This window comes from Bos taurus, chromosome 13 (genome assembly GCF_002263795.3).
Source record: "Bos taurus isolate L1 Dominette 01449 registration number 42190680 breed Hereford chromosome 13, ARS-UCD2.0, whole genome shotgun sequence".
NCBI classification, from domain to species: Eukaryota; Metazoa; Chordata; class Mammalia; order Artiodactyla; family Bovidae; genus Bos; species Bos taurus.
The window spans coordinates 42428516-42446589 of record NC_037340.1 but is presented as its reverse complement, the minus strand read 5'-3'; the positions used below and the strand labels follow the sequence as shown (position 1 = coordinate 42446589).

Below are 18074 nucleotides of genomic sequence, written 5' to 3'. Positions count from 1 at the left end.
TGAAAACAGATGGGGTTTGCTTTTTCCTGTACAACGAGGTTTTCCTAAACCTCAGATTTGCTAAAGTACACTAAGAGCCTAAAAACTAAAAGTGATATTCCCTCACATTTTCCTCATAAGGAAGGGCTTCTTCAACCCAGAAACATACTTTATTACAAAGATTCAGAAACGGAAGCACCATCTCATGCTGCGTCTCTGGCCCACCTTCTAATTAATGGACACAGTAAACATTCAGGTACCTTGGACTTTCATGGGGGAAGCACTGACCAGCTCATCTGTAGCTGACGTGCACCTGCCAGAGTATGCCTTAGAGATAGAGAGCCACCTTTCAGCCCAGCCTTCCCAGCCGACGTCTCAGGTTTTTCCCTGCCGTGTATTTTCAGCCTCTCTGCCAGTTTGGCATCTTCACAGACCTGGCAAACACAACTGGAGTAACGGACCGGTCTGGACCAATGGCAGAAGGTGAAGACCTTAGGAGGCTGGCGGCGGGGGGGACATCCTCATCGCAGCTCACCTGCTGCTTCGTCAATCTCATTAGCTTTCAGCAGAGCAGAACCAGCTATTTCCCAGGGGAATTCTGCAAAGTTCGATGGCTGAGACTTTACGGAGTGAAGATGCAGAGCTCCCAGTGGGTCACACACAGAACGTAGCAAGAACGAGAGGCAGGGACACAGTCAGGGCCAGGAATTCAGAAGAGCCGGGCTTTCCTTCAGAACAAGGAGTTTCTCTTTGTTGAAAACATTTCCCTGAAAGGCTAGCTAAGTCCCAGGAAGGGAGAAAAGGAAAAACCAGCCCTGCTGGTGGTAACAATGTTTCTACCAGGACAGGGAGAAATCCTGCAAAAATTCTTGTTTCTGCATGAGAAATCCACTGCAGACACAACATTGAACAATATACATTATCAAATGTAAAACACAGCCGTGGGAGTTTGATGTATGATGCAGGGAACCTGAGCTCTTCTGACAACCTGGAGGGATGGGGTGAGGAGGGAGGTGTGGTGGGTAGTTCAGAGAGAGGGGACACAGGTATGCCTATGGCTGACTCACGTTGATGTATGGCAAAAACCATCACAATATTGTATATCCTCCAGTTAAATAAATTTTAAAAAGATCGACGTATATACACTGCCATGTGTAAGATGTATAGCTCATGGGAAGCTGCTATATAGCACAGGGAGCTCAGCTCAGTGCTCTGTGACCTAGAGGGGTGGGATAGGGTGGCGTTGGGGGGAGGTCCAAGAGGGAGGTGATGTATATATACACACAGCTGATTCACTTCATTGTACAGCTGAAACTAACAAAACATTGCAAAGCAATTATACTTCAATAAAAATATAATAATGTAATCTAAAAAAACCCAAAAACCTGCCTCAAGCTTTGCTTCTGAGTGACGCCCTCTCCCACCACCCAGCCTGGCTGCCTGGACACAGATTACAGTCCGAGCTTCTCTGCAAAGTCACACCCATTGCTGCCCCCTCCCCAATTGCTCCTGAGAATCACTGAGCACCGACCCCAGTCCTCAGGACCCTCCTCCTCTGAGGGTGCCGCCACCAGTCTCTGCAGCCCCCTTGACTTGCGGCAGTGGCTGAATATGGCCAATTTAATTTGATCCCAGGCTGTGCTCCTTCTGGCCTTAGCTGGCGGGCCTGGACATAGTAAGCCTCAAAGTTAGAAAAACAGGCACCACAAGAGGCTGGCTCACAGACGCCAGCACGGAGACCAGGATGTATTCCGAGTGATAAACCAGAGGCTGAACCCAGGGCACTTGCCCCACCCTGTTTCTGCCTATTTCAGTCCTGGTGTCACCAGATCACTGTTTTTCCTGGGAGAAATCTGCTGTGAGACAGACCGTGCGTGCGACGTGTAACCTCCTGTGATAGAGCCTCTGACCAGGTTGCGTAGCAGCAGATGCTGCCAAAGGCAGAGCTGAGCGCATGAGAGAGCAAGGGGAACATTCCGGGGCAGAGATGTTAAAGACAGACACGAAATATAGAGCCTGACACCCGAGCTGAGGCTACTGCCTCCCTGTGGAGAGGTCAGTCTCAGTAAACGAGGCTTGGGTTGTAGTGGTCCCTCCAGGAGGAGTAGGAACGGATGCCCCTCATTAAGATGGGACTCTCAAAGGATGACTTGTCCGGTGAAAGTGTTGCCTAAAATCACTGTTCATTGGCACAGGGAAGGGGACAACGGGGGTGACCCTCTGGGCCTGAGACTGGGGCATGTTTTCTGCCGGAAATTTCATGTCATGTGGAACTGAGGTCTGAGATGTTAATATGCATGTGGTCAGGAAATCTCTCAAGTTGAGAGATTCACATTAAAAAAACAACATGGTCTCAAGTCAGGGATCCCTGGGGCACCCACCAGACACACCTTCCCATCAGGAAATTCTCAGCTAGAATTTTCAGAGTTCCACAGAGAAGGATCACAGTATAAACATTTACAATTTACCAAGAAACCACCCACCATGTGTCTATGTCAGTGGACAGAGCTGCCTCCCAAGAACTTAGGAACAGTAAGAAGTGATTTGGTAAGTCTCTTTCAAGATGTTCAAGGCATGCAAGGAGGAAGCATTAATAAATCATGAAGGGGGAAGCACACTTTCAAAAGAGATGAGGCAAATTGGAATTTCCTAAAGTAAAAATATGCACTGAGTTTAAAATAAGACAGATGAGTTAATGAGCAAATTGAATGTATCTGATGAGAGAATTAAAGCACAGGAGCATGGCGGTGCTGACACTGCCTGCAGTCAGCATACAGTGGGAAACGGGAGGCACAAGCAGAAGGCAGGAAGATAAAATGAGAATGTCCTTTAATCAACTGATAGAAACGCTGCAGGGAGAGGGTGGGGTTCCAGCATGAGGGAACACTGAGAAAGGAAGAGGCAACGTCTAAGGAGATTTGAGATTTTCTCAAAACTAGTGGCGGAGAAGGAAATGGCAACCCACTCCAGTGTTCTTGCCTGGAGAATCCCATGGACAAGAGGAGCCTGGAGGGGTACAGTCCATGGGGTCACAAGGGTCGGACATGACTGAGTGACTTTCACTTTCACAGAACTAGTGAAAGAAGCATATAATGCAGGTGATTCCACACCTATACATCTTAGAGAAAAACTACACAGAAAGATGATCCTAACCAGAGGAAAATGTATAGACTGTCTCCAAGAAAAAGGCAAACCAAGAGGAGATGTCTCACCAACAGTCATAGAAATCATAAAAAAAAAAAAAAAATCAACAAGATGTCAGAGAAAGTGAGAAAACACACTGGACCTAGAACTCAATACCTAAACTATTCTTCACAAATGAGAACATACTCCATTTGGCCAAACACTGAGAACCACCAACAGACCCTCACTGAAAGGGCTACTGCAGCATGTCCTCCAGCCAAAGAAAACTGATCACAGAATGAAGAAATGAAATGAAGGTGTAAGGAAGGGAGAAATGTGGTCAATCGTTAATAAGCATTGACTACAGAAGATGACCGCAACCATGCGGCAGTAATGACGAATTCTGAGAGGAGTGAGAGGGAACAGAAATTCTGAACAATCACGCAAGATGGGAGGAGAATTCTACGATCCTTACATCATTAAGGACTTCCCTGGTGGCTCAGACGGTAAGAGCATCTGCCTACAATGCGGGAGACCCGGGTTCGATCCCTGGGTTGGGAAGATCCCCTGGAGAAGGAAATGGCAACCCACTCCAGTACTCTTGTCTTGAAAATCCCATGGACAGAGAAGCCATGGACGGATGCTACAGTCCATGGGGTCGAAAAGAGTCAGACACGACTGAGCCACTTCACTTTCACTTACATCATTAAGGAGCAGGATGATGGCAGCACTAATTAAGGAGTACACATAACATTTTAAGAATCACATCTAGCAATGTGAATAAAAAGTATACCTTCTAAATAAGTTGAGGGCAGAAAAAAAAGAATAAACAGTTCACAAGAATCCAGAGACCCAGATTTACTTTAAAATGACAATGAGCTGAAGTTGCGTGTGTCTGTGTGTGTGCACCCACGTGCACTCGCTGAATCCCTGAGTCCCTCTGGGACTGAGTACAACATGCCTGCAGCCCAGTGGGTCATAAATTCTGAGTGACTGGTGTCTGTGCCAGGGGTTTCTGCAAAAATTACAGGGACCCAGTGACATCTTACAGTAAACTGATATTCACTCCAGAGAGAGATTTACTCCTCAAGGCTGTGCTGTCCTTCATATATTTTATTTATGGTCTTTTTATGCTGTGTTACTTTCTTAAATCACAATGAATGCATTCTGTTGTAGGCCCCGGTGTCCTGGCAATTGTGTTTTTATTTCTTATTGGCCTGGTAGCAGTACTCTTTAGTTAATCTGTAGGTTCCTTATTTCTACCTCTATTTTCTTTTCCCTTCAATTCTCACAATCATTCCAGAGTGCGGGGAGGAGGGGTTGGGAGCTGGAAAAATCATGTCCTTTTAAAAAATTTTTTATTGTTTTGAAGAACTGTATCTATTTAGCTTTCAATTTCTATTCTTGCTTTAGCATATGTTTGCTCATTTGTTTTTTGTTTTTATTTAAAATTTTAATCTTTAACTTTTGGCTTTCCTCTTAGTTTTGTGCCTGTATTTTTTTTTATTTGCTTGTTTTCACATCTATTTTCAATTTTTTTTAACTCATTGCCTTTTTTTTCCTTCTTGGAGCTTTAAGTTATCTGATAGTTAAATATCACCCCTGGTTCTAACTTTCCATTTCCCCATTGTTAATATTGAGTCAACCCTTAACCTCCTTCTCATTTCCTTAGTCTGTTGTTGTTGTTTTTTAATTTCCCCAAAAGGTAGATTTATTTATTTTAAAAATATTTATCGATTTGGCTCTGCCGAGTCTTAGCTGCAATATGTGGGATCTGGGATCTTTGATGTTCATTGAGGCACTTGAGTTCTTTAGTTGTGGCATGTGGGATCTGGTTTCCTGACCAGGGATTGAACCCAGGCCCCCTGCATTGGGAGTGCAGAGTCTTAGCCACTGGACCATCAGGGAAGTCCGGTAGTCTGTTTTATCCCTTTCTCTTCTTAGGGGGTTTTCTTTCCTTCATTTCTGGCCTTTGTTTTTAAGCCCATATGTGCCTTCAGGAGACCCAGACTCTTCTCTCTAGTTATACCTAAATGGCCCCTTCAGGCCAGGGCTCTTATGAGGGACCATGGTCAGTTGACCGTCCTGCTTGGGGCTTCCTGGGTTTGTGGGAACAGTGCTCCAGATAGACCCTGGGATCTTCTTTGCAAGGTCATACCTGATGGAAGGGGAGTTCTTCAATCCAGTCAGTCAGTAACAGCGGCAGACGCTGTCCTTGGTGCTGAAGGCCACATGTGGGGCCGAGTGAGGAAGCCCCATTCTTGTGAAACCCACGCTCTACCTGAGGGTGGGAGGCAGACTTGAGTGATGAGGCTGTGAGCTGTGGGCAGTGTGGAGTAGGGCAGGGGGCCTGGGAGAGGGGTGGGGAGGCACCCGGGGTGTTCGGGAGATGCTGTGCATCGCAGTGTGATGTTGCTTCCAGGACAACTTTGCATCTCAACACAGGAGCAGAAATAGACGATTCTCGCATGAGTCCAGGCTATTTTTACCACCTGGACACTGTGAGTCATGCTGCTCACAGTGTCTCCCTCCTTTGCACTGTGGCTGTGAGCTCTCGGTCACTTTGGATACCATGATAGGATGTGGGGCGTTGACCTCTCTCCAGGTTCTGTCTCATTTTTTCTCCTAATCTTTTCTCTTTACCCATTAGTATCACCTATGGATTAGCTGGATGGTTGGTTAACCAGTCTTGTTAACTGCCAAGCATCCTTGTCATGCCCAGGTGATTGATAACATGCATGACCCATCTGGTAGATTCCTGGCCATCAGCAGCAGGAAAGCCAGCCCCACTCCATGGCCCACAGGGAGGAGCAACTCAGAGGAGGGATGAGGGTGTTTCACGGACCAGCTTTGCTTCAAGGCCACAGAGCTTCTGGGACCCCGGCTATGAATCTGGGGCAAAGGATGGATCCTGGACGAGACTTCAAGTGGTAGTCTTCTTTACCTCCATGGGTAACTTGGAGCACAGGGTGTCATGCTCAATGTCATGACTTCTGAATCAGCGCAGAGTGGATCTGTCAGAGTTAATATCCAGAGATGACCTTAACTAGTCAGAATTGAAAGCGGAATAAACACAGATACAGATAAAACTCTCCGAGGTGCTTTCCAGACATGTTGGAAGCTGATGCTTTGCAACACGGTTGCTGGCACTCTCTTCTTTCTTCTATGACCTTTGGTTTTTGTCACCTTGGATGGTTGAGGACAGCCTGGCAGGCCTTCATGCTTTCCTAACCTGAGGACAAATGGTCCTGCACGTAGGGATGTGGTTTTGATCCGGAAATGCAAGTTACATGTTCTTAAGGGATTCTGGCTGGGCCATCCATGGATTGATGCTTTCCCTTAAAAGTCACTGAAATGCCTGCAGAGGACAGGGAATAGTTGTTTCACAGTCATGTTGGCTCTGCAGGAGAAGGCTCCTTTGTGGGGATCTGGAGAGGTTCTGTCTCCTCCAGATCCACTCCTGTCTGTGCCCGGGAGATGATTCATCCTGAGAGGCTGTGATGCTCTGTGAATCAGAGCAACAACACCGTGCACAAGCAAGGCTGCTTCCCAAGGCTCACTGCCTTCCAGTGACACACCAGCCCTGCCCTCACCGGCCCGGGACAGAGCTTACCTCCTGAGCAGCAGAGAAGCACAATCTTGGCAGGACCACCATCTTAGTAGGGCTATAACTCCACATCCACAGTGATGCCCAAGTCTGCTGGGCAGGCTGGAAACAAGGACTGGCGTGTAAAGGGTTTATCAGGGAGGAGGTTCCAGAAATGTGGAGCAGGTAGAGGGGAGCGAGGCAGAGGGCAAGAAGGTGTGCATTGTTAAACTGTTCCTGCCGCTGATAGCTGGACCCCATCTCACCAGGGAGTCCAGGGATTGTACAAAACCTGCAGGTGGAGTTATCCCACCTGAGGGGCCTCTGCACACTGACCCTGGTCCATCACTGGTCAAGGGTCACTTCCAGCCCTTGCTCCCTGGCCCTGTGAGCCTGCAGGCTGAGGGCTTCTATTGCTGGACAGTTAGGAAGTGGCAGGTGTTTGCTCTAAGGAGCCTGGACTCCCAGAGTTGAAGGTTCAAAGGCACCTGCACACGAGACTCCTGGATGAGACTTCGAGTGGTCGTCTTCTTTACCTCCATGGGTACAGCCGAAGTGTGGTGGGTGGTAACAGGAGGATGAAGTGGGCAAGCTCCTTACAGCCTATCTGTCCTGGACATCCTGTAAATGGCCTATGTGGCCTCAGAGCCTGTCTTCATCCTCTTCTCCATGCAGATACCATGTCAGGAAGGCAGCTGGACACAGACATGGACCCGGCTGGGCTGTGCACAGACTTGTTTGGGGCCTGGAACAAATACGAAGGCTGGATGATATCTTAGCTGTCACCCAGGGCTGGTGTCAAGGGCGGTACAAAGTCAGCTGAACTGCCATTAAAGCACCAGAGACAGGGCGGCCTACATGACTGACATGCATCCTCTCACAGTTCTGGAGGCTGGAATCTGAGATCAAGGGGCCAGTGTGGTGGGTTTCCAGCGAGGGTCTCTTCCTTGTCTGCCATGGCTTCTTCCTCCCCGTGTCTTTTCCTGGGTGCCTGTACTACAGAGGGTGAGACCTGCTTCCTCCTCTTCTTTTAAGGCCACTAATCCCATCATGAGGGCCTCCCAGGTGGCATTACTGGTAAAGAACCTGCCTGCCAATGCAGGAGACATAAGAGACCTGGGTTTGATCCCTGGGTCTGGAAGATTTCCCTGGAGGAGGGTAATGGTAACCCACCCCAGTATTCTTCCCTGGAGAATCCCATGGACAGAGGAGCCTGGCAGGCTATAGTCCATGGGGTTGCAGAGTTGGACACGACTGAAGCAACTTGGCAATCCTGCATTGCAGGTGGATTCTTTACCCACTGACCCAACTGGGGAAGACCTCATCCCTCCCTGATTACCTCCCCAAGGCCCCACCCACCAATTCTATCACATCTGAAGTAGAGGCTTCGAACATGAATTTTGGGAGGGATACAAACACTCAGCCTGTACCACCATTAAGTAGGAATGTTCAAGAGTTTTAGTATATTATCTATAAAACTATATCTAAAGCAAAGCATAGATATGACTATTTAAAGTATAAAATAAATAACATACTTAAATATATGAAATATGCAAATACCCTCAGTACCTAGATCAGGAGACCTAGATATATTTCTTTTCTTAAAAGCTGTGCCAGATTATTCCAGATGCTTGCTAGCTTGAGGAAATCTCATTTTTTCCCCGTGTTTTTAGTGTTTGTATGGTAGAGTTGGTAAGCCATCTGCTTCTGCTTTCAATTTTCTCCACTAATTAAAAAACGTTCCCGTGGGCCTCCCTGGGGTCCTGAACACAGGTCCCCACTGTGCGTGGCTTATTCTGCTTTGTGGGAAATGGATCTCCCCCAGCAGTGGCTTCCAAGCCGCTGTCCTGCGCTCCTCCCCGGGCAGCGCTGATGTTAGATAGACACGCTGATCTGTGTCAGCATCTTTAAGGCCGTGCTTAACCAAGCGCCTCACAGAGTCAGACGGTGAAGCCATGTGGGAAACACAGTGCCCTGCGGGGCCTGGATGTGAGTGTTGCCCTGGATTTTACGTCCTGTAAAAATTCCACGCTTCTGAGAACACGTGAGCCAGCACTGAGGTAGTAAACAGAGGAAGTTGTATTCGTGCTACTTGGAAGAGAGAAAATTCTTTAATCAGCCCATAAAAGCTGGATCAAGGGCAAAAATAAAATTAAAAAAAAAAACTCAAAGGGATTTTTCAGGAGTGGGAGATAAAGAGAAACCAAATCTTAGAAATAGATAAAAACTTTATCACTCAAAAGAAAAAATGAAAGAATGTTTTAAAATATCTAAAGTACAAGTAGATGTTTTTTTTCTTTGACTCTGTTGGGGCTTTTAATTTAGCGTATGGGGGCAAGATGTCATACGTAGGAAAAAAATCATAATTTTTACCGCACACTCAGTAAAGGAAGGATACAGCTAGAATTTACTTGTTCGGTGCTGAGCACTCTCGCGTTCATTACTCTGGGTCATCACCTTGCTGACCCCACTACTAATGGACCTGACTCTCACTTTATGGAGGAGGAAGAAGATGTGAGAGAAGCTGTCTCAAGCTGCTGGTCAGGAACAGGGGCAGAGCTTACACCCAGGTCTGTTGGAAGCCTACCCTCATACCATCACACACAACACCATGCTTTGAGAATCAAGGATAAAATACATTTAACAAAAGAAGCTGAAATGTGTTCACCCAAAACTCTCGAGACACCATTAAAGCAATTACAGAACTAAGTAAAGACAGAGACACTCTGTGTTCACGGACTGCAAACTGCATGGTCGGAAGGGCCCGCAGGTCAGCCAGCAGATTCTGGGCAACCCTGTCAGCATGAAGCAGGGTTTTGGGCGGAAAGTGACAAACTTACCCGAAAATGCACACAGAAATGCAAGACATAGGGTTCCTCTCCTGCTGCTCCTGCAGTGTAGGGCAGCCTGATGGCTACCGAACACAAAACAGTAACAATCCCACCTACCGGAGAGTCACTGTTAGGCTAGGGGTTCATATACTTCCCCCAGGTGATCTTGTTCAATGCCCTCAAAAGTTTGGGATTACTCAGAATCGCTCCCATTTTAAGTCTGAAGAAAGTGAAGGCCAAGTTTTAGGATTTGACCTTAGGTCTGAGTAAAACCCCACTGGTTTGTTATAAAGGAAAGTTCTTCACCGTGTTTGTTCCAACCTAACCAACACTGTCGGAGGCTAGGATTGTCAGTGAGGTGAGTCTCACACAAGCTGCCTCCCGTCCCAACCCAGGTGACACCCCAGCCTCCTTGCCATCACCCTTCATAAACCAGGTAACCAGGGGAATGGAATGACATGGGTTCAGATTATACACTGGATTAAGCTCAAGACATAAGTGGGGTGAGGGCAACAAAGGATGAATGTTTGTATCTCCCCAAAAGGCAGCAATGTAGAGGGTACCCCCAAAGGGTGGTCATGTAGCTGACCTCCAGTAAGGTGGGGCAGCAGGCAGGTGGGTGTGAAAGATGCTTCCTGCCCATGGAGGGCAGGCCTGTCACCTGAAGTAGCTTAGAGAGACCTGCTCTCCCTGGCCTCAGGTCATAGAGTTGAGCTGGCACATCCCATCTTAGTGGAACTCGGATACATGTGTTCTTTGCCAGGCCAGATCCTTGCCTTACCTTATTCAGGGTAAGTGTAATAAGTACAGTGTCAATGACCACAATCATAGTAGGTACAAGAGTGACTGTCCCGATAAATAGAAATTCTTTCTAACTGACTGATGCTATGTAACAAATGAGAACTGGCATTTCTGGGACCTTGAATTGAGCAGTATAAATCATTCCTAGCAGGGGCACCTACAGAGACACTCTGGGAGGGACCTCACACCCACCTGTGCGATAGAGGGCATCTGGGGGTCCACCTTGGAGGAGGAGGAGGGCTGCCAAGTGCCTCCCACCCTAGGGGTTCCTGAGAGCCAGAACCATGTGGTGCCCTCTCAGGGTCCCCTCCCCAGCATGCAGGGGCTCTGCTGGGCAATCACTCTGGGCTTCTGCACAGCAGAGGGAACAGTGACCACACTGGAGCCCCGGGTCCTCCCTGTGGCCGGTCCTGGCAGCCCCTTCCCTGCCCGCTCCCTCATCCCACCTGCAGGAACACTCACAAGTGGGCGATGTCACACCTGCCACCAATTACCCCTTATGTCACTGTTCTGTGGTTTCAGGGTTCACCCAGCTTCCTGGCTTCTCAAGGGGTTCCCTCCCCTCTCTGAATTCTCCCTCCAGAGCATCAAGCCTCCATCACCGCCCCCAGCGCTGAACTCCAACCCAGGGACCGGACATCTCTTACTGTCTGATCACCTCACACCCCAACCCCACAGTGTGATCTCTGATGCACCATCACAAACCACACTCACACGCACAATTCCCTCACCTTCTTGGAGAAGCCTCTGTTCCTCTCCAGCCTCCCTGGCCCCAATACTCAGTAAATGAAGGGGGTGATTGAGCCCCCAGCCTGGGCCCCTGTGGCCTGAGATCTCGAAGGGCGGAGCCTGAGGACTCTGTGGCTCCTGATTTCTGTTTCCTGGGCTGATCCTGGGTCTCCAGGATTCAGACTCTACAAGCCAGGAGAACTCTAGCTCCTTCCTTCATCTTTCCTTTCTTCCCTCTCCTCCGGGGAAGGCTCAGCCAGTCCTTGGGCTCAGTACCCTCCTCTGAGCCTGGTGGTGCTGGTGGTGTCCACACTGGCAGGCAACATGTCCCTTCTGAGCTGGCAGCCAGCTGGGTACCCCCTGGTAATTCAGGGGATCAGCCCGCCTTCCCTGTATTCCTCCCCCACCTCCGCACAGCACAGAACACCCTCTGAATTTCGGGCCCTGGACATGGGGCAGTGAGCAAACAGGACAGGAGCCCAGCCTCGAGGGCATCCAAGTCTCATAGACATCCAAGTCTCGTGGTCCCAGACCTGAGCCATCCTTCACTTGCCTCTTCCTGTGTGACACCGGCAGCCCAATCCCAACCAGGCATCCTTGGCCCTGCCCCACCCACCTGCTTCCCCTTCATGGTCAGAGTTGGACCACTCAGGAACCAGAGCCTTTTTCTCCTGCTCCAACCGCCCATGAGGGTCTTGATGGACTCAGAACACAACCTGGGTCTGGCCCCTCCGCCTGGAGATGCCATGTGATCCCACCTCTTCATCAGTGAGGCTAGCTCTGTGAGGTCTGCTCGGTCTCATCTGCTGTGCCAACACCCTCGACACATGTCTGGTTTTGGCCAGATCCTTCTTGTCCTTAGGCTCTCAGCTCCAAAGTCATTTTCTTACAGATACCATCCATGGCCACTATATAGATACCATTCCAATGGCCTGTCTGTGGTGCTGGAGAAGACTCTTTCAAGTCCCTTGGACTGCAAGGAGATCAAACTAGTCTATCCTAAGGGCAATCAACCTTGAATACTAATTGGAAGGACTGATCCTGAAGCTGAAGCTCCAATACTTTGGCCACATGATGTGAAGAGCTGACTCACTGGAAAAGACCCTGATGCTGGCAAAGATTGAGGACAGGAGGAGAAGGGGGCAACAGAGGACGAGACGGTTGGATGGCATCACTGACGTGAGACTGAGCAAACTCTGGTTGATAGTGAAGGACAGGGAAGCCTGGCGTGCTGCAGTCCATGGGGTCACAAAGGGTCAGACGCAACTTTGCAACTGAATAACAGTGGCCTGTCTACCTGTCATGTGAACCTGCAGACTTCTTCCACAGTCTACACTGCTTATCCAGCCCCACGCCGCCTAGTGGCTGACGCCAGCCTCACTCTCTGGTCGCTCACATCATAGCCTGGCCCATAAAAACGCTCAGTGGTCCACAGGATAGAGAAGTGGTCTTTCTGGAAGCTTCCAGCCCACACTGTCCCACGTGCCTGCTTCATGTCCATGATCATTCACACCTGAGAATTTGCTTGAATCTGCTTGTTCATGATTCACCACCAGACCAGCCACTGCTGGGCCTGAAAGAGGGCACTGGTCACACTCAGCCTGCTCTGACCTGGTCTGGTTGTGAGTGGGCAACGTGCCTCTGCTGCCAGGCTCTGGCTTCACCCTGTCCATGATATCAGACTCAGCAGTGACTAGGAAATAGTGCCAGCTCTGGGTCCCTGGTCAGCAGAGTGGCCTGAGGAAATCAGACCAACCACAGCTCCACATGGAGACTCTAGGGAAAGGCCATCTGAACACCTCCAGAACTTATATTAATACAGGAGATGTGGCTCAGCTGGTAAAGAATCAGCCTGCCATGTGGGAGACCTGGGTTCGATCTCTGCATGGGAAGATCCCCTGGAGAAAGATCCCCTGGAGAAGGGACAGCTACCCACTCCAGAATTCTGGCCTGGAGAATTCCATGGACTTTACAGTCCATGGCATTGCAAAGCGTCAGACACAACTGAGCGACTTCCATTTCACTTCAAGGATAGTTTGGATTTGGAGGAAAATATAGCAAAAATAAATACACTAAAATTAGGAACCAAACTTCAAGAAGTGTGTACACATGTGGGCTTCCTGCCCCAAGGGGAACTCGACCTAGGAAGTGAGTTCATTTAACCTTTAACAAGGTTTACAGATAATTATGAATGTACAGACTTTCTGAGCAAGGAAGACTGTGTGGTCAGGTTTGCTGGTGTAATTAATTCTTCCAACAAAACTGATTTCACAGCAACTGGAAAGGGAACGATATTTACAAAATAGTCAGGGTTTCCCTAACTTTCGTGAGGACTATGCTCCCATAGCCTCATGTTACACAGGACTCCACCTGCCCTCTCCTGGCGTGTGTGCGTGCTAAGTTGCTTCAGTCCTGTCCGACTTTTTTGTGACCCTATGGATTGTAGCCTACCAGACTCCTCTGCCCATGGGATTTTCCAGGCAAGAATGCTGGAGTGGGTTGCCGTGCACTTCTCCAGGGGATCTTCCTGACCCAGGGATCGAACCCAGGTCTGTCTCCTGTATTGACAGGTGGATTCTTTACCACGAGTGCCACCTGAGAAGCCCTCTCCTGGCACTTGCTCTCAACAGCCACCCTCACCTGCATGGCAGTCAGGCTCTGAGGAAGTCCAGGGCCATCTGTACTGGGCACCCCCTACCAGGCCTGGGAGGTGGTCAGGATCCCCCGGGATTCGCCTTTTCCCTGGCTCAGCCCCACACAGATGGTTCAAGTTTACAGAGCATCTGGAGTGGCTGCTGATTGGGCATCTGTCCTGCCTTCCTCTGTGCCCACCTGGGCCCTGGCTGTCCAGGTTTCCAGAATGGCCTGGCCCCCTGTGCAAAGCCTAGCCTTGGTCAAGGCCCCATATGAGGCAGTGCACGCCCCCTTGAGCTGGCCCTGACGTCAGCTGACATCACTGAGTGCTGCCTCATCTCAGCTTACGTAACAACCCCAGGCAGGACAACTGGGGCCTCCTCTTCATTCATAGGAAGACCGAGGTACAGAGAAGTTGAATACCTTTGCAAAGGGCACGGGATAAGCCAGGGCTTAGCCCCGGGCAAGTGGATCACAGAGCCCCCAGCACAGTCTCTGTGCACCCCCGCCTCCCCACCACCGCCCCTCCAGCCCAGCCTCTCTCCAGTTTCCAAACACCCCAAGCAAGCCCCATCCCAAGAGCTCACAGGCAAAGCATGACTGCTATTTTGGGTGCAATAACTCTCTCTATAAAAATCAAGAAGCTGCAAAGACAAGCCTTACATAAACTCCTCTGGGAACTGTACTCTTCCCCCAACCCCAACCTCAATCCCATGCGGACACAGACCAGCCACAAGGAGGTCCAAGCACAACAGAAGAGACCCCCTTGCAGACTCTGCCTGCAGCTGCTCATCATGGGGGGAGAACGGAGAGAATCCGTTTACCTAAAAACCTGGGCCCCAGATCCACCCACATCCTTGCCTGACATGTGCGCTCAGGCTCCCACTGCCCCCTCCCTCCTACCATCCCTCTGCTGTTGTTTGCAGGCACTCACCCCTGGGGGCCACGTTCAGATCTGCCAGCCGGACGAGCCAGGAGCTCTGGTGCCCTGGAGAGAGGGCTGCCTGATGAGGAATCGAGTAGCCCCGTGAGGCGTCTCTGTGTCCCCCAGGACTGTCCTCTGGCTCGCCCCCTCAAAACAGCTCTGTCCAGCAGTGATGTTCACATGGTGGAGTTTACTGCTCAGGGTGCGAGTGTGTGTTTCTGTGAGTGAATGTACCCGTTTATGTTGGTATGTTATGTGTGTGTCTACACGTGTGTGAATATGTCAGTGTGTGCATATGCAAGTGTGTGTGTGTGTGTAAAAGAACAGGGAAGGAACGTGACCTTTGTCTGCCAAACATATTGTCTTCTACGAGGAGCTGGACGTCCAGTTCTAGGTAGGGCGCCGGCAGGAATCTCAGCCTCCACAGGCAGCTCAGACTTGCCAAGACCATGGACAGGGCTGAGTCACCACCAGAGAAATGATGACAACCCAGGAGGCTTTTTACATGTCACCCCCTTTTGTCCCAGAGCCAGCAGAGCCCGGGCTCAGTCCTGGCTGACCCAGACCCATGCTTCTAGCTGAGGATCCCGGCAGAGAGAGTGTCTCCGTATTCAACTCTTGTTCTGCAGACACTCACACCTAGTCCCACTCAGCTTGTCGGTAAGGCATGTGGGCCCAGGATGCAGAGTCCTCAGCGAAGGCCGACCCAGGGGGATGCCACTCTCTAGGCAGAGCCAGTGTGCCCACGGGGTGGGCTCCCTGCACCCACATCCTTGGGTCATGCCACAGAAGACACTGGTCCCCGCTTAGCTGGTCCTGGAGCCCAGGGGACAGTCTGGAACCTAGATGATTATCACCACCTCGCTCCAGTACTCATCCATCTGGTCTACCTGTTCTCAAGCCACCCCGGGGCAGTGAAGCCACAATTAGGTCACTGACAGGGAGGTCAGTCCACACGGCACTGTTTTGAGCACTTTGTGGGGGTGAAGAAGGAGTGATGTCTGCCTGGGATGCTAGGTCCAGTTCCCCAAGGAGGCAGCAGCTCACGTGGGGCAGGTCCTCTGCAGGGGCTCAGGGATGCCGGCCGTGTCACTTCCCACCTTTCCTCTCTGCAGGGTAGCGAGTGGCATGCTGAACTCCCATCTGATGTTCGCTCAAGGGCTGCAGTATTGGGAGCTTCCTGGCAGTCCAGTGTTAGGACTCAGCCTTTTCATTGCCATGGCCTGGGTTCAATCCCAGGATCCTGCAAGTTGTGCAACATGGCCAAAATTTAAAAAACAAAGAACAGGGCTGCAGTATTGAATGCAGTTCAAACACATATTTTTATGCAGATATATTTCCAGCCCAGGTTTTTCTAGCCACGGGCATCAGTCATTATTCACTGTGTAACAAACACCCCAAAAGTTAGCAGGTTAAAATGGCAGCTGTTTTATTTGCCTCTGGGTCCTCTGGGTGACCAGGTGGGCTGAGCCAGGCTCCTTGGTTCTTGGCTGGTCTCTCCTGGGATCACTCAGGAGGCTGTGATCGCTGGGGCTCCAATGGGACCGGGAAGCTGTAACCCATGTCTGCAAACAAACTACTGTACCTCCCACGGGTCAAGATATTATGGAAGGAAGGAGACATGCATGATTCACACATGTGCACATATGCACACGTGAACACATACCCACTGTGGGTGTCTACACACTTGCATTACTGTGTTTATTTAGCCCCCCTGCGGCCAAGGAGTGCCCTGGAGCCTTTGTGAGATAGTCTATCACGTTCTTAGCACCAACAGCACTGGTCTCTGGTTTGGAAGTGGAGAGAGCAGAGCACAGATGTTAGAGACTGTAGAATGGGGGGACAGCCCCCCTGGGCTTGGGCCATAGCCATGCGACCTGCAACACTCACCCCAGTCAACCCAGAGGCACAACAATTGCCAACTCTAGCATTTGTTTTTAAAAAAATATTACACAAGATACATTTTAAATATATATTACTTCTTGACCCTAAATCCAGGCTCTGCAAGTTTGTTGTTGTTGTTTAGTTGTTCAGTCTTGTCTGACTCTTTTGTGACCCCAGGGACTGCAGCCCACCAGGCTCCTCTGTCCATGGGGTTTTCCAGGCAAGAATCCTGGAGTGGGTTGTCATTTCCTTCTCCGACCCAAGGATCAAACCCATTTCTCCTACCTTGGCAGGTGGATTCTTTACCATGGAGCCACCAGGAAAGCTCCATGTAAGTTTACATACAGTGAATAAGCCCACACATAAGGGTCAACAGCATGCTGGCCTCACCCACTACGCAGCTGGGACCCTTCCTCAGCTCACACCAGGCACAAGGGATACGGTCCGCCTCTTCTATGCCCCCACCCTCTCCCACCCTCTCAGCCCTTCATCACCTGCTTGCAAAGGGGGACCTGGGACCAGCAGCAGCAGCATCAGAGGGCACTTGTTAGAAACACAGATTTCAGGCTCTGACCCAGACTTGCTGAGCCCCGCTCGGCCCGTCTGCAAATCCCTGAGGGTTTCGTGTGCGTTAGAGTTTGGCGAGTGTGGCTTTAACAGGTGTTTCGGTAAGAAAAGCCGACTCAGCTGCTCCTTTAAACATTATTGAACTCAATTTGTATTCTGTACATTATTTGTGTATAAACCAGTTTTCAGCATCCCCTGGTGAATCCACTGTGCCACCAACTCTGAGAACCACTTGGACCTGGGCCACTCAGAGGGAGGCAACAGCATCAGCTCGGTGCCTGGGGGGGACACAGGGTCCCCTGCTCCGATCTGCTGCCCCAGACCCTGTGTTTACCAGCCCCCAGGAGATGCATGTGGTCACTTGGGCTGAGCCAGCTCTGCTCAGCCCTGGTCCTGTCTGCTGGGCTCAAGCCCAAGGTTTGTCACCTCCCTTGTCTCCACCTGCCTGCCATCACTCCCTTGCACACTACACGCGAGTTGTCACCAGCAAACCACCGTGGTCCCTTGTGTTTACACGTACAGTAAGTCTCCTACACATGAACCTTCAAAACGCTCCCTTTCAAAGAAGCAAGTGTGCATTCGCATGTCCAGTCACAGAAGTTACTTCATGCTGTCTGGTGTACATTGTGGCGTGCATGCATCCCCTACAGGTGGTCGGGCTTGTGTGCGCTTTACTGTATGTTACAGAGTACAGTAATATGATATCGTTATTTCAAGTCCAGGACGTCTGAAAGCAAGCATGAAAGCATGATGTAGCTGGTACTGCTGTACTTTTCAAGGTACCGTATTGTAAGATTTAACATGATTTAATGTCTTTTTTATGCATTATTTGTGTGAAAAGCACCATAAACTATTACAGTACAGGACTGTGCAGCTGATTATGTCAGTTGGGTACCTAAGCTATGTTTGTTGAACTTATGAAGAAATTGGACTTACAACCGCACTATTGGAATGGAGCTTGTTCATGTGTACACGCGGTGTGGTCTTCCCGTCCCACTGCATCCCAGAATACCCC

The 18074-nt window shown here is 49.9% G+C and overlaps 1 protein-coding gene and 2 non-coding genes across 5 annotated transcripts in view; 1 reads left to right on the top strand and 2 right to left on the bottom strand.

Annotated features, from left to right (window-relative positions):
* The window catches only part of SYNDIG1 (synapse differentiation inducing 1), a 104162-nt gene that overhangs the window by 71376 nt on the left and 14712 nt on the right, over positions 1-18074 (bottom strand).
* Positions 3591-3663, top strand: TRNAC-ACA (transfer RNA cysteine (anticodon ACA)). The gene has a single exon. It is a non-coding gene; the product is annotated as a tRNA-Cys (tRNA).
* TRNAG-CCC (transfer RNA glycine (anticodon CCC)) lies at positions 4938-5010 on the bottom strand. The gene has a single exon. It is a non-coding gene; the product is annotated as a tRNA-Gly (tRNA).